Source organism: Sus scrofa, chromosome Y, assembly GCF_054392235.1.
Source record: "Sus scrofa isolate SSC_HxYL_T2T_F1_AM1 chromosome Y, Sscrofa_HxYL_maternal_Yorkshire_Landrace_v2.0, whole genome shotgun sequence".
Classification (NCBI taxonomy): Eukaryota; Metazoa; Chordata; class Mammalia; order Artiodactyla; family Suidae; genus Sus; species Sus scrofa.
Window position 1 is genome coordinate 8,378,044 of NC_139402.1, and position 21,678 is coordinate 8,399,721.

The 21,678-nt window shown below is 46.6% G+C and overlaps 1 long non-coding RNA gene and 1 other non-coding gene across 31 annotated transcripts in view; both read left to right on the forward strand.

Moving 5' to 3' along the window:
• LOC102166211 (uncharacterized) overlaps positions 1–21,678 on the forward strand; it is a 544,835-nt gene that overhangs the window by 122,012 nt on the left and 401,145 nt on the right. The window contains exons 4-5 of one of the 30 annotated variants that reach the window (XR_014836109.1): positions 1,913–3,281; positions 15,480–15,954. The exons of the other annotated variants lie outside the window; for them this stretch is intronic. This is a non-coding gene — a long non-coding RNA (uncharacterized LOC102166211). Of the gene's footprint in view, positions 1–1,912; positions 3,282–15,479; positions 15,955–21,678 lie in introns of those variants that run through there. 30 annotated transcript variants of the gene reach the window in all.
• Positions 21,448–21,631, forward strand: LOC146394349 (U2 spliceosomal RNA). The gene has a single exon (XR_014836247.1). It is a non-coding gene; the product is annotated as a U2 spliceosomal RNA (small nuclear RNA).

The window sequence follows — 21,678 nt, forward strand, 5'->3', positions numbered from 1 at the left end:
AATCTGAGAACTAAATGTTTGAAATAAACATGTTAAATAGTGGCCCATTAAAATAATGTTCAAAAAATTAACTATTCTTGGAAAGAGTGAGTGATACGCGGTTTACTATTGATTATGTACTGTTCTTATTTTGATTATATACTGTTGTTATTTTGATGGCTGTCATGATAGCTAGATACATAGATACATAGATGCATAGCTAAGTAGATGGATAGATTGGTATCTATGTATACATGCAGTTATGACTCTATAATTCGAAGTGTGTATTTTCATAGGCTTTTATAGATACTAAGTTTTTCATTGTTATACATAAAATCTAATCTGGAAACAGTATGTTCAGGCCAAAACAGCCTTGTTTATTTCAGTTTTCCATAACTCGTATGGATTTTATTTCAAACCATGCAAAGCATCCACTTTGCCGCTGAGTGTTTATTTAATGCAGCCACATTAATTCTAATGCAGAATAACCATCTGTCTTTTAGACAGGATCTAAACTTTTGGACTTCAGATTTAGCAGAGAAAAACAAATGCAAGGAAAGGGGAGAAGAGAAGAGCTTTAAATTCTAGCTCTCGAGGAAGGTATTAGGAAAACCACCTCAGCGATGGCCTGCTCATTCGGGCGGACACCTTCGCCCTGCTTCTCAGGGATCAGAAACACCCACTTGGTAAAGATACGGCTTCACAGTTGTGGCGGCCCAGGTGGAGAAACACCTCCTCCTTCCCCTCCAGGTCTGTAGGTGGTTGTTCGAGCTGCTCTTATGTCCCCCCCCACCCCCCCCATTTAATGTTTTCATTCTCACATTGAACATTTTCTAGTTCTAAGAGGACGGTGAGAAGTTTTTCTCTCTAACTGCCTGTTCTGGAAGGAATGCCTCGCTTTGCTTTCCGAATCAAGCCCGTGCACCTCTCTCTGCCCCTCCCTTTTATCATCATTACAGAGAAGCGAAGGAGGGCTCTTTATTCTCCAGGTCGTGTCTCTCATCTTCCCCACCTTCCCAAGATTCTCTTACAGCTGCTCTTTGAGCCGGTTTGAAAGGACGCCTAATGAAAGCATCCTAGTAATTTTCGGAACAAGTCAAGAAAGCCCATCATTACTCCGTCAGCTCTCTAACTGAGTGCTTCCCTTGTCTCTAGGCCCTTCCAGCTTTGTCAGTTGGACGTTTGTTTCTTTGTTTCCCTGGAAGAGCTTCAGGTCCCGAGCTGCCTGCCCGTGGGTGTGTCCCCAGGGTATCCACCTGTGTTGGAAGCGCTGCAAACGCAAACTTGTAGCCAGGTGACTTCACCTGGATGACCGCCCAGCGCAGTAGACCAGGAGTGCCCAGCGTGGTTGTGAGGGAAGCTCGGGGTGAACAGTGGCCGTCACCCCCACTTCTCACACTCTTGGGGGTTTTCGTGTGGGGAAGGATGTGGTCCTGAGCGCCGCGCTGAGCAGCTCTGAGCCCGCGCCTGCAGCATGGCTCTTGGTCCTCATCAGCTAATAGAAACGGCATTGTGCTTAGTGTCCGGGTGGGTCTGGGGCTGAGTTCACATGTTCTGTGAATCCTCTGCTCTCAGGACAAACAGTCCCTTTGGCCCAAGAAGCACCAGACTCTGGAAAGCTGAGATTTTTCCTCGAGTGAATTTGCTGGTAAGTCAAAGAAACAAATTAACCTAACTGAAGACATCAGGATATATGCAGGCCAGCAGGATTCAGGTCTCACAAAGATTAGACACATATTAATGATTATCATTCTCAGCAAACGTTTGAACCCCGCTCTGCCCTTTTGTGCGACTGCTCTTGTCTTCATGGTTTCCTTCAAGCCTGAGTCACTGATGAGGCAGAACCTGTAGGTGTTTTTCCTCCCAACTCCAGAATGTTTGCAATGAGTTAATCTTCTCAAAAGGAAACCAAGAGTTTCATGACTCCCCACAGGTAATTCAGTGTGGAGCAAGAGTGAAAAGGTGAGTTGCAATGAAGCACAAAGTGGGAAACAGTGGATTCCCCAAAACCACGCCGCTGCTGCCGCCGCCGCCACCACCGGTAAGGCACACCAGCCCCCAAGCCCCAGGATTGCTGGAGTTACCAAGTTAATTTATTTCTCGGGTCTATTTTTGTAGCAGCAGCCCACTGTACTCAGCATGAATGCTACCTCTGAAATAGAATTACCAAGATGTGAAAAATGATGGAATTCATTGAAATGATAAAATCGCATCTGTTATGAGAACTTTTGGCAAAGTTCCCAGCTTTTCATTCCTTAAGAGAAATAATGATGTGTTAGTCCCTGAAAAAAGAAAACTCAGGATATGTGAGTCATGACTCAAGTGGAAGGCCATCGAGTACCTCTGCAAATACCCCATGACTGATTTTTTTGGCCTTTACAGCTATTTGTTATCCCTCCGAGGTGCAGTTTTACAGTGAAAAAAAACTTTCTACATACAAAGTTCACACTTAGGCCGTAAATTCCGTTTGTGGTTCATTCCTTATGGTGTGAGGATACAGTTCAGTGAGGGAGTAAATAAAAACATTTAAAACAATTAAAAAGGAGTGTATATGTATCTGTGTGACCGGGTCACTTTGCTGTACAGCAGAAAATTGACAGGACACTGTAAACCAGCTATAATGGAAAAAGTAAAAATCATTAAATTTAAAACAAAAGGAAAAAATTGGCAGAATGATGGTTGAAAATAACATCCACCTGAGGGATGAAAGTTCGGGTCTGGGAAGAGGTAGTTTCGGTTTCAGAAGATTTTCTCCGCATGGGCGTCTGTTAACACCCATGTAGGGTATTGGACGTCTCAGGTAGTCCCACCAAATGCCCCAGCTCTTTCGTCTTCTGCTTCTGTAGGGCTTAGGGTTGCCAGATGAAACACTGGACACCCATTTAAATCCAAGTGTCAGATAAACAAGTTCTTTTTCTTTTTAATTAATTATTACTGCTTTATTTATTTGTTTATTTATTTGCTGCACCTGTGGTGTGTGGAAGTTCTCAGGCCCAGGATCGAACCCACACCACACTTCTGGCCTGCACCACAGCTATGGAGGCAACGTCAGATCCTTAACCTGATGTGCCACAAGGGAACTTCCAAACAAGCTTTTTTGTTTTTTTTAATTTAAGCATGAGATATGCATATACTAAACAATCATCTGCTGTTTATCTGAATCTTAATTTTTTTTTTCTTTTTAGGGCGGCACCTTCGGCACGTGGAAGTTCCCAGGCGAGGGGCTGAATTGGAGCTGCAGCTGCCAGCCTACGCCACAGCAGCACCAGATCCGAGCCGCGTCTGATCTGGTCTCATCACAGGTCATGGCAACACCGGATCCTTTAATCCACTGAGCGAGGCCAAGGATTGAACCCGCATCCTCATAGGTGCTAGTTGGATTCTTATCCTGCTGAGCCACAATGGGAACTCTTGAATCTTATATTTAATGGGATATCTTGTATTTTCATTTGCTAAATTTGACAATCCTTGAAGTGGTGCCTATTTTCACATGGATGATGTTACTTGGTCAATAAAAACAAAGTTGATTTGCAATCTCAGCATAGCAGCTGCTGAGTACGTATGAAAATACAGGATGCAATAATGCATTTTGGGGGCAAAAAGTCATATGTGTTTGGGAAATAAAGCTCACCATGAAAGACTCAAACTTCCCGTCAGCACGTTGACACCTCTAAGAATTTCTAACCTGGGGAAACTGTAAAAAGTTTTCTATAAGCCAGGACTACTTAATCTTATTTTTCCCTGGAGAACAGGATGTGTTGCCTTCATTGGGGAATGGAGAGGAAGGTACCGTGTGTGTGTGTGTGTGTGTGTGTGTGTGTGTGCTCGCGTGCAGGCACACATGTGCTCCTGATTGGTGTGTGTGTGTGTGTGTGTTCCTGCACACGTGTGCTCATGATTGCGTAATATGCCTCTGGGAAATACTGGGAAACGGGAATGATTATGACTTCTGAGACTCTCACTTCTGCACAGTTTACTTCAACACAACATGAAAAATACCTCTTGCCTTTCATGTCTGTTCCCCTGCGTGTCTCCTGAGATCTCGGCGTCAGGTGAAAGGGAAGGGGTTGTTCTTACGTGCCTTCTCAGTCGTCCGTAGGACTCCTGTACAAGACGATGACCTTATTTTCAAACACATCTCTGGTAAGTGTGAGCTGAAGATAACGAAGTACCTCTACAGTGAGAAATGTTACAAATGGAACACGTGCAACAGTAAATCCCAAGAAAGGGTCAACTTTGAGAGAGTCCGCTTAGCTTTGTAATTTTTTGTGTGTGTTTTTTTTTTTGCTTTTTAGGGCCACACCAGAGGCATACGGATGTTCCCAGGCTAGGGGTCAAATCGGAGCTAAAACTACTGGCCCACGCCACAGCCACAGCAACTCCAGATCTGCGCTGCGTCTGCGACCTACACCACAGCTCACGGCAACGCCGGATCCTTCACCCACAGAGTGAGGCTGGGGATGGAACCTGCATCCTCATGGATACTAGTTGGATTCATTTCCACTGTGCCACGACGGGAACGCCCTCAGCTTTGTAATTTTACCAACACCGTATCCCTTTTCTCTGTGTGATCATCCATGCCTGTATGTGTGGTATTCAATTCCAAGGTGTTGAAAATAACTGTTGGAAAATTCTTTCTCTCCGTATTTCCTGAAGTCTGAGGTTCAGCCATTCTGAGAGCATTATGTGGTTTTTCATTCTCAGTGCTGTAGTCGTTACGGGTTTGGGACTGAGATCGAGATGCAGACTTTGGTTTTGCCAGTAATTTCCTATGTGAGCTTGAGCAGCATATGAAGACTCTCTCACCGGCCAGGTCATTGGTGAAGTGTGTAAAACAGTGCCTCCGTCAGAGGCTTGAGTGAGATCCTGCATGTAAAGCCTTCGGCCTGAGTAGAAGTACCGTGTCCTTAGGGTGGTGCTGCTGATCGCTGTTTGATTCCAGCTGGTGTGGTGGCTGTTGCATCTGGAGCAGTCACACCCCTTGGTGCCGGCGCATGGTGGAAACGAGGCATTTCTTTGCAAGCCTGGTCTCAAGAACTCCCTGCGATGACATCACCCCGGGCTGTCTTGGGCTCTGCACAGCAGGGCGGGTTATTCCAGACCATGCATGTCTCCCACCCACTCCCAAGCACAGGCCGCGCTCGACATGGGGCGTGGGGGTGGTTAGAGGAGTGCAGAGGGCCGAGGATGCCACCAAAGATAAGGATGGGAATGTCAGAGCAAACATTTCCTACATGACAGTTTGCCCAGGAGCAGCCCAGCCTCCACGCACACCTTCGTTGCAGAATGGCTTACGAGGAGAGGGTGTCAGGGCTTTCAGGCAGGTTCTTCAGAGACGCGGAACCAGAACCAGAGCATGTCTCTCTCCGTATCTGTGTGTACCCACGTCTACGTCGAGAGGTTTACAGTTAGCCATTGGTTCATGTGACTGTGGAGGCTGAAAGCCCCCAGGTCTGGCCATCGGGAAAGATGGTGGGCGAGGTCCAGCCCTGTGGGAAGGCTGAGAACCGGGAGAGTCAGTGGGGGAACCTCTAGTCCAGGAGCCACTGGGCTCCAGACACAAAAGCCGATGTTTCTGTTGGACTCAGAAACCAGGAGGTGACCAACGTCCCAGCTCAGCGCAGTCGGGCTGCCCGGGTTCCCTCCACTCAGCCTTCCTCTGCAACTCAGGCCGTCAACTGCTCGGATGAGGCCCACCCACACGGGTGGGCAGTCTACTCTACTCAGTCTTCTGATTCAGGTGTTCATCTCACCCAGAAAGCACCCTCCCCGACACACCCAGAATCACGTTTGACCAATGTCTGGGCATGGTCACACTGACATATAAAATGAACCATCAGAGCCCTCGGTGAATACTTATGGACTCAAAGAGTGCACGCATTGCACTCAATTTATACGTGAACATACACAAGAGTATCCTGTCATTTCTGAACTCAGACCCTTACATTTCAGGACTTCATAAATTTCAAAATGTATAATGTATGTAGGATGGAAGGCGAGAATGGAGAAGCCTTTCTGTTAAGCCCATCACTCACACTTTGCCTGAATGTTGAGTCACTTCTAAAAGTAGAGCCCTGGAGTTCCTGTCGAGGCTCGGTGGTTAACGAATCCCACTAGGAACCATGAGGTCGCGGGTTCGATCCCTGGCCTTGCTTTAGTGGGTTAAGGATCCGGTGTTGCCATGAGCTGTGGTGTAGGTTGCAGACAAGGCTCGGATCCCACGTATGGGAACCTCCATATGCCATGGCAGCGGCCCAAGAAATAGCAAAAAAAGACAAAATAAAATAAAAATAAAAATAGAGCCGTGAGCAGTTCCCACTGTGGCACAGCAGGATCAGCAGTGTCTCTGGAGCGCTGGGACCAGGTTCCATCCCTGCCCCGGCACAGTGGGTTAAGGATCCAGCATAGCCATAGCTGCAGCGTAGGTCACAACTGTGCCTCAGATCTGAACTCTGGCCTTGGGAATTCCATATGCCCTGGGGTGGCCAAAAAAGAAAAAAAAAAAAAAATAATAGAGCTACAGAAGTCTGATTCAGCACTCATGTACTGATGACTTCGTATATGCTCATTGCACGTATGTAGTGTTTATTATATTGTGTCTCATGCATTATCTATTCTAATTGCACACTACGGATTTCACACAGTATGATGGTGGAGATAGCGTTTGTGTAGATCCTTAGTAGGTGGCCGTAGAGACACTGTTCGTGACCCAAGGCTAGCCCATCCTAAGCTGCAGTACTGCCAGGATTTATACAGGACACATTTAATTGTTGAGTTTAATAATCAACCATGTCCTTTCAAAGGGAAGCATGAAGAAAAAAAGGAAACAAATCACCCCGTCAGTGTTTAAAGTATAATTCACTTCTCTCTGTCTCTGAAAATATCTCTGCAAACTCAGGGTTTGTTGTTCCTAATCTCTTTCAGACAGACTTCCCCCCACCCCCCCAACACTCTTTTCAGAGTATCCCTGACCTTTCTTCATCCATTCCTCCTTTGGGCCACACCCACGGCCCATGAACATTCCCAGGCAACGGGGCGAATCGGAGCTACAGCTGCTGGCCTACACCACAGCCACAGCAACATGGCATCCGAGCCGCCTCTGCAACCTATGTCACAGCTCACACAACACCGGATCCTTAACCCACTGAGTGAGGCCAGGGATGGAACCTGCATCCTCATGGATACTAGTCGGGTTTGTTTCCACTGCGCCACAGCAGAAATGCCCCTTTCTTTCTTTTTTTTTTTTCAGATAAAGTATTCCTGTGTTTATGCAGTACTTCTGAGTCGCTGATTGCTATATTCAGAATGATATACTGATGTTTCTTTTGCTTGTTTTGCTTTCAGTCTGGGGGCGTCTTAACCTTTCCAGGGATGGGACATGCCCGGGCCAACATCCCTCTACCCTGACAGGACAGTATTGTTGGGCTGTGTGCATGAGGGGGTCTAACTGTGCGCCATGAGCACAGAGTTGCATTTGTAGGGCAGGAAAACGGTCTTTTCTCCTCTACTCTGAGGTGTCAGCTGGGACCCCGTGCACAGAAGGCAGATTCCAAGCAAAGAGGAGAGGAATGTATTTAATGTCAGCTTGCGTGATGTGGAGCCTTTATAGGAGATAAAGGCCTAGAAGCGGTTGAACCCGAGTGTTTTTATGCCAGGTTTCAGGAAGCGTGGAAAGGCATGGGAAGCGGTGATAAGACAGAGGGGAGCTGAGCGTCGTGAGCCGGGGGCACTGAGCAATCCCTCTCTGTCCCTTCCAGTCCCCCTCTGTGTCTCATCTTCCAGGTGTGATGGGGGGCCTTTCCCACGAGCGTTTTCTCACCTGCTGTAGGAAAAAGCCACAGTCCTTCCTGCACCTGCCGTTTCTCACATTCCTCCAGCTTAAAATATTCACTGTCCCAAGGTGCCCTATTTTGCAGTATCATGTCCTGAAACCCATCACATTAAAGAGCCCACGCTTATAGACGAACAAGGATAACTATCCTTATCTAATATTAAAATTACTAAAGGGGAGGGGTGTTAGAGCCTGATGCTCGTCTTTGATGAAGCCCTGTTGAAGCCAGACAGGGTGCACCCAGGAACTTCTGTCAGGTCTGATCCGAGCACATCCGCCATCACCGTCTCATCCGAGTGGTGGAACTCCGCCCTCAGATTCAACTAGCAGTTAAAAACAAAGGGGGGGTGTCTAAAACGGATGCAGGTGAACCTACATACAAGACGGAAACAGACTCACTGACGCAGAAAACGCACTTATTGTTTCCAATGGGGAAAGGGAGGAGGGATAAATTAGGAGTTTAGGATTAACAGATATACATTTCTATAAATAGAACAGATAACCAACAAGGACCTACTGTAGAGCACAGGAGACTTCATTCAGTATCTTGTAATCACCTATAACGGAAAAGAATCTGAGAAAGCGTATATATGTGTGTGTGTACAAATAAATAAAACCCAAATCACTGAGCTGAACACTTGAAACTAACACTATTAATATTATAAGTTAACTATTCCTCAGTAGAGTAAAAAAAAAACAAAACAAACAAACAAACAAAAAAACCGGGGGTAGGTACACAGACTTTAGTTGTTCCTCCTCTGCTCTCTGCTGACTTGACTTTCTTAGCTTGTGCCATTATTTTTACCTTGTCTGGGTTGATAACATTTTTTTGGGGGGCAGGGCGGGGGGGGGCACATGTCTGTGACATGTGCAAATTCTCAGGCCAGGGATTGAACCCATGCCACAGTTGCAACCTGCGCCACAGCTGTGGCAAAACGCTGGATGGGTAGATTGCATTTGCTGTCTGTTCTGTAATGAATGACACTTCCCAAAGCCATTCATTTGCATTGGATCCAGCTGCAGCCTCACTGCTCTGTTTGGCAGCCTCAATTGCTATAACTGTATTTCAAATACTCTCGTAATCTCTTACGTGGTTACAGGTTTTCTTTACTGTCGTTTCTGTTTAGGGCATTTCAGGATGTTTGTAACTCTGTTACTTCTTTTTTATATATATAATCACAACAGTCTCTCTTTTTTTTTTTGTCTTTTTAGGGCTGCACCGGCAGTGCATGGAGGCTCCCAGGTCAAATCAGAGGTACTCCTGCCAGCCTACGCCACAGCCGCAGCCACACCAGATCCAAGCTGCCTCTGCGACATGCACCATAGCTCATGGCAACGCTGGATCCTTAAGTCGCTGAGCGAGGTCAAAACCCGCATCCTCGTGGATACTCTTTGGGCTTGTTACTGCTGAGCCACGATGGGAACTTCCCAGTCCTTTTCTGAAGGGACTATTTTTTTTCCCTTGTCCAGTACTTTTTGAAAATTTGTGGTGTGGTGCTTGGTAAATTTGGGAGGTGGTCAGTGTCCCTTGTCTCAACATATGTCATTAGTGTTGGGGTGATTTGTCATGACTTCATTCTACTCTCTCTCCCTGGAAGGACGGGATGGACATCTTAGAGATGTAAAAGTAATTTATGGGTTGAATGGACTTCTTCCTAAGCTCACATGTCCCAAACTGCATGTTAGCTCCCCCGCCTCCACACTCTTCCTTTTCTCTTTGTGAGCTCACCTAGGGGCCAACCCTGTCTCAGTCTCCTAAGGCAGAAACCCTTGAGAATCATGTGTTCTTCATAAAGGTACTAGTGTATGGCCAGACTTTTGCTCAGAATGATATTTTTGGAAAGTAGCTTCTTTGTGGAAACATAAATTTTTGTTAAAAGGTAGGAGTGTTCTCTGTTTTCCCCTGAAATACGGTATTCAAAAATGCAGTGAAATAACCTCATCCTTAGGGTCACCATTGGATGCACTGGTAAATACTCCATGTCTCTCTGTGTTAACTGAGCATCCTACTTCGGCAGCTATGGACAGGGGCCTCCAAAGAGTAGCGTTTAGTTTACTCGGGCCCCTGACACACAACCAGTCTAGTGACATTCCCCTTCTAAGGCCTTGTCTTTTGCATCATGGTTGGGCTGGGAAACAGCTCAAAACACAGCTTTGGAGAGTCGCACAATCCAGCCTTGGCTGCTTAGATGATTCTCAGTGTGGTGGGTGGCCCAGCAGCATGAGTCTGTACAAAGCAGAGAACCCGATTCAACACGGATGCAGTCGTCGGAGTGTCTGGTGCACCACTGCAGTGGGGTGGGGTCACCTCAAACCAGAGTGGGCGATTAGGTTTTGATCTGCAGCTGGGATAAAGGACGCAGGTTGTGCCCCCACAGAAATGCGGAGAGTGTGCTGTCTGGGTCCAGGTAGGGGAGGGACTGGGAAGAGCTGCAGGAGAGGAACTCCTACGGCTGTGCCCTGGGCCTCGGCTATACACCTGCTTGTGAGGAGGGGCCCTGGGAAGATGCTAAGGGACAGGCGTAACTCACCCGAGTCGTGGCGCAGCCCCACTTCCCGGCAGTGTCTGCACGTGGAAAGGCTGAAGCCACGTGTGCAGATGTGTCGTAAGAACCCATGGGACGTTGGGGTTGGTAGATACACAGACTATGGCATTGGGAATGGATAAGCAGTGGGGTCCTACTGTACAGCACAGGGAACTCTGTCCAGTCTCCTGGGATAGAGCATGATGGAAGATAGTATGAGAAAAAAAAAAAAAAATATATATATATATATATGACTGGGTCACTATGCTGTACAGCAGAAATTGGCACAACACTGTACATCAACTATACTCTAATTTTAAAAACCTCATGTATTCAGACCTATTTTGCGCTAATTTTGGGAGTGAATCAGGGCCACGTTTCAGAGAAGAGTGCCCCAGAAAAAGTTGAACACCTTTGCTCTATAATTCCAGTCTAAACGCTACAACTGAGCAATGGATTTAGGATGAAAGGTATAAAAGTATTTTACAGAAGCTCATGAAACATACTGGAATGATTGCAATGCTGAGATTTCCTGCGTTGATTTGATTTACAAAACATTGGTTGACTTCTTGGAGACTTTCTGTGTTAGAATATCAGTGTCATTGGAATGACCCCAACCTTAAAATTTCTGTGAATGTCGACACTGCGTTTTTGGTTTTTGGGTTTTGTCTGGAGAAACTGCCCCCTGAGACCTCGGATTCACATCAGCAGTCCCCACACATACCCTATTTCCTCCAAGGTTATCGAAGGTCACCATCTAGCCTCTCCTTCAAAGCAGGACAGGAAGGCCCATTGTCGCCTCATTCTTCCTTCCTCCCTCAGCGACCCCCTCCCCAGCACACACCCATCCACTATCCCCTGTCATCCACAGCGTTTTCTCAGGATCTGTGCCCCGTCTTGGTTTTCCAGGATATAGTTACAGACCTGTTCTCTGTCCACCCATTGTCCCAGCAGGGGCCAGCAGCAATTCCTGGGATGTGGCATCTCCGTGTAAGAGCCCGTGGTGGCTCCCGTGAGTGGCAGGGGGACTCTCACGCCTCACACGCCAGCCTGGCCCTTCTGCAGAGGCAGCGGGGCCGTCACTTATCTTGCCCCCGCTGTGAACTGCACGTCTCTGTTCACTCTTATATCCTCTGTACCGTGCACAGTGCTTGGCACAGGTAATGTGCTCAGTGCGTGCTGAACAAGTGCGTGAGTTGCCAACGAATTCACTCTCTCACTGACAGGCTTCTGACCCTGTCGTTGCTGCCTCTTGATTTATAGGCCCTCCATTCTGCATGTGTCTTGATTTTGCCCTCCACGCCGCACCGGGCAGTGTCTGCAGACCTTCTTGATGGTGACGAATGGGCAGAGGTGGTGATTACAGCACCGAGGGAGCCCAGCCCAGGGGTCTGCCCAGTACCCTGGCAGGCACAGGCCACTTCCTCACCACCAAGAATTCCTTGGCGCAGCGTCACGGTACCCCTGGTGTCCAGAAACCCTGGGACAGACTAATTGTCAGATGGAACCTGATACAGGGTTCAGTGGCTTGTGTTCCATTGTGAACCAGCGACCAAATAGGTTCTTTTACTCCTAGGTAACCATGACGTCCATCAAACTTTAGAGATGATGCTTTAGAACTTGCCAGGTGCAGTCTATTCTTTTTACACCCGGGGGTGAATGTGGAGAATTGATCTAAATGCTCTATCCCTGTTCCACCTCGCTTCCCTCTCTATCTCTACACATGGAAATGGGTCTCCACTTGTGTCCTCGGTTGCTTCTTCATATTTACAGCAAAACGGATTCCGCTTCCTTTTCATTTGTGAGGCCCCCTGACGTCAGACCTAGAAACAGCTCTCACCCTGGCAGGTTTTCTCTGAGCGGGGTGGACTGGCTGTATTTGAGGACCATGAATTAGGTGACGGGGCCCAGCAGTGTTGAATAGCGCCACCAAGGCGAGTAGCAACATGGCGCCAGGCCCTTGGCCTTCATTGCTCAGTCTGAGTCCCTAAACCAACTCATTTCTTCAGGATAATTTGTTTGCTTGCAGCTGTGGAGGTCCACAGCCTTGCCCCCTTTGTCTAGTGGAAGTGGTCGAGAAAAAGCAGGCTGGGGTCACACCTTGCAGCAGCTGGAGGGAGAACCAGGTGTTGTTAACACAGCTTATAGGCGGCTCATCGCCAACTGATCCAATTTGTGTGTCTCTGTGAACAAGGGACACCTAACAAACAGCTTTGTTCCAAATAGAGAAAATCTTACAAGAGTTAGCCATTCAAATAAAGGAACCAAAAGGATGTGGGACTTATTTTCGCTGAGTGCCAAACAAAACATAACTGCATTGTGGTTTGTAGATGACAAGTACTGATTCGGGCAGGGAACCAGTTCCTGTTGAGAATGGTAATGGGGTGATTGCTGGGTGTACTTAACCACAGCTTGTGAGGTGAGGGCTTACTCCATGGGTTATTCACCTTGGTATAAAGTCACCCTCCTGGACTTCCTGCAGCTTCTTCTCTCTGATCTCTAAACCATCTCCCAGTTGGTACAGCAAGTTCAGTCATTAGCCAAATCATTCACAGAACGTGAATGATTAAAACGTGGAGGGCGTTGCCTGCTGCTGAGTCCAAGTTGATGAGAAGATGGGTAGTTAACTATCTGGAGTTAGTTACCCAGCTGACACTGAAATACTCTGTATGCAGCCTCGTGGGTTACCTGCGTATAGGCATGAGTAGGTAGGCAGATAAGCATTGATAAGAGTCGGCTTTACATTTCTTTCCCGTTCTGGTTCTTCTGAACTGCCCTGAAGTTGATGAATGCTTTTCCCATGCATTAAAACCTTATCCGCTAACAAAGTCAAACGGTGCACTGCCCACGTTGTGGCTACTTCTTGCAGTCCCTGTTCTTCTGGACATATCTTACTTAAAAATGTCGCAGTCCAGACTGAGTCCTGCCATGCCTATGTTCATTACCTCAAACAAAGAAATAAGATGATCTCCAGTGGCCAGCGTAGATCAGTGTGGGGTGACCATGGGTGATGTGGTCATTAAACCTCTGAAGGCTGCACCCTTGGGTGAGATTTTATCATGCCTACCTGCTTCAGTTGCTCTGATTTGTATAAGGAAGCTCTCATCCAACATCATGGAAGAGGCAGAAAGAATTCAGTCTCGGGAAGTCTCCTGGTAGGGTTTATTCTCATGTTTTGGAAGTGAACTAAAGCCCTCTGTTTCTCAGACAGAGCAGGAAGAACTAGGCAAACCTGAAATGATGGTGGCAGATGACCTGAGAAGAGCTGGGTCTGCACCAACATTGGTACGTGAGGTATTTGATTAGCCATCGGAACACCAAAGCTTTGGAAGCTTCTCTGTCTTAGCTAACGAAAGTTTACCTTTACTATGTCGACCAGATACCAGCACAGCTCGTGAAAAAGAATAGAAGCAGTTTTACACCTTGTAGCAGTTTTGAGAAATAAGAGAGAGCCAAATATGTGAATGTGTTGAAGGGCATATACACTGGGGACACAGCCAGGACATAGTAGGGTCATTTCCAGATGCCTGGCCATGCGCCCTCTCCACGTGGTCATCTATCTGGTTGGTGGACCAATTTCCTGGTCTCTGCATCATTCCATTTCCTTTGGTTGGGTCAGTTAATCCTGTGTGTTAAGATTAATCCCCCTCTGTGGGACCATTGTGGTACCCGGTATCCAGTCCCCAGGTACCAGTCTAACCCTGGTTTTGCAAAATAATGCAAAAACCAGATGTCCCTTGCCTTTTCTGATTCTGGTAGCCAGATCCATGCTCTATGAAGCTCACTATCCTGTCTGAACCCCCAAACTCCCAGGAGCTGGAAACCTCCCAGAGCTGGCTTTGAGGAGGAGCCATGTAGTAAAGCATTTTCCAAGTGTCTGGGGCCTTGGTGAGGTCTCTGAAAGGTGGATTGATGGAGCTCACATCCCTTTGGCTTTGAGTGTGTTTTCTTGGCAAGATCTTGGAGGTGCTGCTGCGCAGGGCTTGGAGGCACCGCCGTCTGCTTCCAGAGCTGCTAGAGGGCTCTTGCCTGTCTCCTGTCCAGGGCATCTCCTCTTCTGGTTTGCGCTGTATCTGGACCCAGGAGACACCAGAGCCTCTCCATCAGGTCGTATCACATGGTGCAGTGGTGCCCCAGACCTCGAAAGCACCGTACCGCCTTGGCCTCTACCACATCTCTGTCAGATTAAAAGTGTTACTCCTCTTTTACGTAAGAAGAGACGTGGAGGCGGAAGTTTCAAAACCCTGAGTGGGTTGCATACCTACTAAGAGGTGGAGTCTGAATGCACCCTCAAGATCAAGCCATTCCAGAGCCTGTGTTTCTAACCCGATGCTAATCTGCCGTCCTTCTGGATAACATCTGGTGACTTTTCTTGTACACCTGGCTGCCTCTCTTCTTGTCGCTGGACGCGCCTGCTCTTTGTTGCGTTGGGGTTTTGAGCAGCTCCCCTTTGCCAAGTGGGCTGGAGGGGTGGCGTTTCTGTCTTCCAATCTAGTGTTACCTCTCCTACCCCTAAGCATCACCCCATGCCTGGCTGGGTCCTGAGAAATGAAGCAATAATCTCTATTTCAACACCCAGAGGAGAACAGGGTTCCAAAGTCCATTTTGATCCAGATTTTCACTCAGCTAGGTCTTTTGTGGGCCCTCCAAGATAAGTCCCTATTTTTGTCTTTTTCTAACTCTGTACTATCCTTGTCCCATGTGTGGAGGCCCCTGTTTAAGCCATTTTTCTTATTTCCTGTAAATGACTTCTTAAGATTCAAACACGTTAGGCAGAGTTTTCCAGTTTCATGAGGGTTTCATTCAAGGTGATGAGATGCCTGCTCTCAATACTGCAGGGTTATGCGAGTTGTATTATCACAGAAGGTAAATAAAGACTCCCCCCCCCCATTAAGCAACATTGTGTGTTGTCATGGTGGAGTGTTTGTTACATTAGGAAAGTTCCAGCAGTCCCTTTGTAAGTGAGGGTTTAGAACTCCAAACACATTTTCTCAGATAAATTACGTTACAAATCCTAGAAAAATTCCTAGGATAGCACATCAAAAACAACAAAACAAAACAAAACAAAAACAAACAAAAAGAAACAACTAAATACAGTTCCTATCGTGTCTCAGTGGTTAACGAATCTGACTAGTGTCCATGAGGATGCAGGTTTGATCCTTGGCCTTGCTCCGTGGGTTAAGGATCCGGCGTTACCGTGAGCTGTGGCATAGGCCGTAGACGTGGCTCAGATCCTGCGTTGCTGTGGCTGTGGTGCAGGCCGGCAGTTGTAGCTCTGATTCGACCCCTAGCCTGGTAACATCCATGTGCCACTGGTGCAGCCCTAAAAAGACAAAAGACCAAAACAAACAAACAAACCTAAATCCTTATGTAGTGGTGCTAATGGTATAGGAAGAATTTGTTTCATCCAGTTCCATTGGCTAAACGGTGTTCTACATATGAGCATTATTTTGAATAAATGGTACCTGCACTTGAAGTGAAAAATATATTTTAAACCGCTTTGGATATGATACTGTCCTCTAAAACATGTTAAATTCTTCCATCCCGTCTTAATCAGGCTGTTCTGAATGTGTTATGTACTCTGGCCCCCACATTTAGAGATACAAAAAAAAAAAAAAAGGTGGCATTGTGCCACTTGAAAGAAAGTGGTACTTCATCTCTTTGTCGAAGCTCTTTGAATGTGTTCTCACACTGAAATGAAGATATGCTCGTCTGCCCATGAAAAAGTTGTCAGACACTGTATTCTAGGGACTCACAAGGAAGAGAACCATGAAAACCATGATTCTTCCTTCTCAAAGGAGTCATTGTAAATGCCTTTGGTGAATAAGGACTGTTTCAATGTAATGCTATAGTTCAACCACATCCCGCCTTGGAGCTTGGTGGAATCATCCTTATTAGCATGGTGATATATCAACATGTTCATCTGAGTAAGTTTTGAGAAGGAGTTTGCTCTACTCTGATCTCAAAAGATGTCAAAATGCCAAATAGGGAATTTGGTTGCATTGGCTAAGTTAATGCCCCTTCGCACCTCCCTGCTCCCCCAAGCTTGTTTGTTTTAAGAATATTTATATATTTATTTATTTAGTCTTTTGTCCTTTTGGGGCTGCATCCATGGCATATGGAGGTTCCCAGGCTAGGGGTCCAATCAGAGCTGTAGCCGCTGGCGTACGCCAGAGCCATTGCAACACCAGATCTGAGCCGCGTCTGTGACCTACACTGCAGCTCATGGCAATGCTGGATCTTTAACCCATGGAGTGAGGCCAAGGATCAAACCCGAAACCTCATGGTTCGTAGGATTCGTTTCCGCTGTGCCACGGCAGGAACTCCTGTTTTAAGAACATTTAAATTGCTGGAGTTCCCGTCGTGGTGCAGTGGTTAACGAATCCGACTAGGAAGCATGAGATTGTGGGTTCGATCCCTGGCCTTGCTCTATGGGTTAAGGATCCGGCGTTGCCGTGAGCTGTGGTGTAGGTTGCAGACGCGGCTCGGATCCCGCGTTGCTGTGGCTCTGGCATAGGCTGGTGACTACAGCTCCAATTTGACCCCTAGCCTGGGAACCTCCATATGCCACGGGAAGCGGCCCTTGAAAAGGCAAAAAAAAAAAAAAAAAAAAAAAAAGAACATTTAAATTGCTTTGTCGTTAGTCATTTCCAACTCTGTATTCTCGCGTGATCAGACCAGGTGAATTTTCAGATGATGTAAATTTATTTCACCACCCACCTCTGATCATGTACTGTCTTCAGGTAGAGCTTTCCCGTAGAAATTATCTCACAGTTACTGTGAGCACAGCCATGGGACTGGTATGATGACCCATAACCAAAAAGCCTTACTGGTGACTTCTACAGCTGTCCGTTTTTTTGTTTTGTTTTGCAGCATATGGAAGTTCCCAGGCTAGGGGTCGTATTGGAGCTGCAGCTTCTGGCCGACACCACAGCCACAGCAAGGGCAGGATCTGAGCCGTGTTTGTGACCTACACCGCAGCTCTTGGAAATGCTGGATTCCTAACCCACTGAGCAGGGCCAGGGATTGAACCCTCATCCTCATGGATGCTAGTCGGGCTTGCAACCCAATGAGCCGTACTGGGAACTCCCAGTTTTACTCTTTTTTAACATCAGCATTCCCCCCCCCCCATACTGGACTGGGAGCTAGACATTAGATCTGAGAAGACAGAAAAAGAAAAAAGTGCTTCAGAAGGGTTCTTGGGGAGGGGATTTGCTGGAGCCACACTCAGTGATACAGTGTGTAAAAAACTTTCTACTTTGTTAAGTGTCCGAATGCCCTCAGTGGAGAAGAACAGAAACACTCCTAGGTTGGCTTGTCTGCCTGCTGTAGCACTCCAGCCCATGGCCACCTCTGTTTTGAATTCCGTGCCTGTGTCACTCTCAGTCTGCAGAGGCGCACAACAGAATCTTCCACATAAACAGGTGCGTGTTCATGGGGTCTGAATGAGCAACTCAAATGTCAGTTTTTCTCTTGGAACACTGAGGCATACATAAATACTAGATGCTCGTTTTGAGATTTCTTTTATTCTCCAAGGCCATTGGCATGAAGTATCTTTTCTCATCCCTTCACTTTCAATCTATATGTGTCCTTTGCCCTGAGGGGAGCCTCTTGTAGACAGCAGATTGTAGGTTCTTGCTTTTTCATCCAATCTGCCACTCTCTGTCTTTTGATTGGAGCATTCAGTCCCTTGATGTTTAAGGTAATTATTAGTAAGTATGTATTTATTGCCATTTTAAACCTTGTTTTCCAGTTGATGCTATGTTTCTCCTTTGTTCCTTTCTTTTTTTGGTTGGGTGATTTCCATTTATTTTATGCTTGTGTGCTCTTCTTTTTAGTTTTTGTGAATGTGGTGGTTGCCAAGGTGAGGAAGGAGTGGGAGGGACTGGGAGTCTGGGGTTAAGAGATGCAAACTAAGCATTTGGAGTGGATGAGCAATGAAATCCTGCTGTATAGCCCTGGGAACTGTATCTAGTCACTTTTGATGGAACATGATGGAGGAGAATGTGAGAAAAAGAATGTATATGTATGTGTGTGACTGGGTCCCTTCGCTGTTCAGTAGAAAATTGACAGAACACTGTAAACCAGCTATAATGGAAAAAATAAAAATCATTGAAAAATAAAATTACCATAAAAAGATTTATTTTATTAAATTGTGTATTTTGCTTTTTTTTTTTTAATAATGAGAAATGTTATCTTCAGTGTGCTTTTTGGTTGAAGTCATCGTAATGAATAGTGGTGACAAACAGAGGCAACAGCGTCCCTGCTGTGAAATATTGGTCAAGTCAGATCAGCACCTCTGAGGAAAGAATTTCCCATCTTAAAAAATGGAACTCAGGGAGTTCCTGCCACAGCACAGTGGGTTAGGAATCAGACGATAGCGGCTTGGGTCACTACGGAGGCGCAGGTTCTATCCTGGACCAACGCAGTGGGTTCAAAGGGTCCAGCATTGCCGCAGCTGCAGCATAGGCTACTGTACAGCTGGGATTCAGTCCCTGGCCTGGGAACTTCCAAATGCGTTGGGTGTGGCCAGTATGTTTGGCATATCTTTCTCTGCTGAGATGGTAGAAGGATGAAGTGGCAGACATATGCAAATGCATTTTGGAAAAGAAAGCTAATAAAATAAATTTTAAAATATTTTATAGTTATATCTATTTTTGCTGGCCTGCTACAGACTAAAGATGGTAAGTTTAAATGCACATGTGGAAAAATCATAAGCAGTGAGTTAAAAAATTCTTTGTTAAATGGAATACTACTCAGCCATAAAAATGAAATAATGCCATTTGCAGCAACATGGATGGACCTAGAAATTATCATACTAAACCAAGTAAGTCAGACAAAGAAAGACAAATACCATATGATATCATATGATTGTATGTGGAATCTAAAATATGACACAAAAGGCGTTCTCCTATAGAGCAGTGGATTAAGAATCTGGCTTTGGGAGTTCCCGTCGTGGCGCAGTGGTTAACGAATCCAACTAGGAACCATGAGGTCGCGGGTTCGGTCCCTGCCCTTGCTCAGTGGGTTAACGATCCGGCGTTGCTGTGAGCTGTGGTGTAGGTTGCAGACACGGCTCGGATCCCGCGTTGCTGTGGCTCTGGCGCAGGCCGGTGGCTACAGCTCCGATTGGACCCCTAGCCTGGGAACCTCCATATGCCGCGGGAGTGGCCCAAGAAATAGCAACAACAACAACAACAACAACAAAAAAAAAAAGACAAAAAAAAAAAAAAAAAAGAATCTGGCTTTGTCATTGCACCAGCTTGAGTCACTGCTGTGGAGCAGGTTTGATCCCTGGATGGGCACTTCCACATGCCTTGGGCATGACCAAAAAAGAATATGACATACATGTCCTTATCTATGAGACAGAAACAGACTTACAGACATGGAGAACAGACTTACAGTTGCCAAGGGGGAGGAGTTTAAGGGAGGGATGGGTTGGGAGTTTGGGATTAGCAGATGCAAACTATTACATGTAGAATGAATAAACAACAAGGTCCTGCTCTTTAGCACAGGGAACTATATTCAATATCCGGTGATAAACCATAATGGAAAAGATTGCGTGTATGTATATATATGTGTGTGTGTGTATATATATATGTATAACTGGGTCACTTTACTATACAGCAGAGATTGGCACAGCATTGTAGATCAACAATAAAAATTCCATGGAATTCCCATCGTGGCGCAGGGAAAACGAATCTGCCTAGGAGGCATGAGGTTGTGGGTTTGATCCCTGGTCTTGCTCAGTGGGTTAAGGATCCGGCGTTGCCATGAGCTGTGGTGTAGGTCACAGACGCGGCTCGGATCCCGCGTGGCTGTGGATGTGGCTGTGGCTGTGGTGTAGGCCAGCAGCTGTAGCTCCAATTGGACCCCTAGCCTGGGAACTTCCATATGCTGCAGGTGCAGCCCTAAAAAGATGAAAGACAAAAAAAAAAAAAAAAAAAAAAAAAAAAGAGAGAGAGAGAGAAAGAGAAAGAATTCGAAAGGTTGGGAGCAGTAAGGCATTGGTAATGTGGCTGGGATGGTGAGGGCATGAGGACAGATAATTGCGCTGGGGATTCAGAGGGGAAGATGGCTGAGGCAGGGGAACAGCAAAGGCTCTCCTGGGAAAGTGGGTTTGACCTTGGCCTTGAGGAGTGGGTCGGGTTGTGTACACAGGGGAGGGTGGCGGCCCTCTGCAGAAGGGGAGGTCCTGAGCAGAGCCAGGCTGGCACGTGCACCGCCTGCCGACGGCTTCTCCCACTAGCACAGGTGGCAGGTGTGTCCCCACGATCTGACGATCTGGACCTGAGTGGGGACGTGCGCTCACAGGATGCCAGTGACTGGTCCCCAGCCCCTCCTCTACAGGCATGTGTGATTTAATTCCCACCCAGACCCTGAGATTCCATTTACCCTCTGCTCTTGACAAATTTGGATTAATGGATTCAGAGGCATCTCGTCTCTCCCCAAATCTGCACCATTTCCGCAGCATTGCTCTAGTTACAGGGCTTCCTTGGGGGCACATGGTGGCTTCCACGTCCGTCTTGACCTAGAACTTGGTCTTCTGCCTCGCGTCCTGGCACCTCTGTGTCGCATTCCCTCGAGGTCTTCTCACTTGGCTCAGAATTTTCACAGATCTGAGTCTGACTTTAGAAAACAGTCGTCTTGCGGAGCGTTGGCTCAGAGAAGTGGACACATGAGAAAGAGGGAGAGAAGGAATGTACCCACATCGGGGTGTTAGTGCCTCCCCACTGGGAGAATTGGTATTTTAACACCTCATCTTCTGACCCTGAAGCCCTTTCCTATTCTGTGGTTTTGATTTATTTTGAATCAACCACATTGTGTTTCTTTATTTGGAATCTTAACGTGTGCACGTTCTCCTTGCAAAGATCGAGAAGCTGTCAGATACACTGCAGAAACCAGGAGAAATGGATAAAGATAGACCAGAGTCACTTTGCATGTAGCAGCAGAACTAGTCTACGGTACATGGTAGGATCGGCTGACCAGAACATCCAGAGGGGGTTCCGAGGGGCTGAGGATGTAAGAGTAGGACCTGCAGTAAGAGAGTGACCGATGCAGACTCAGCAGTTCCCTGCTTGTGTCAAGCTTAATTTGTAGTTACATTGTACCATCGCTTCTCGGCCTTTTGGCTAAGATCAAGTGTAGTTACATTGTACCAGAGTATACTTATTCTGATGTCCAAAAAGCTTGATTTTCCACAAACTTCAATCATGCCCTTTTTCTTTACATGTGATTTTTTTTTAAGGCACATCATCCTGTGATTTTTAGGGGTAGTAGGGTTGGTGAAAATTCTGTTTCTTTTTTTACATTAAAAAAATTGTAACTGATTTACAGTGTCGT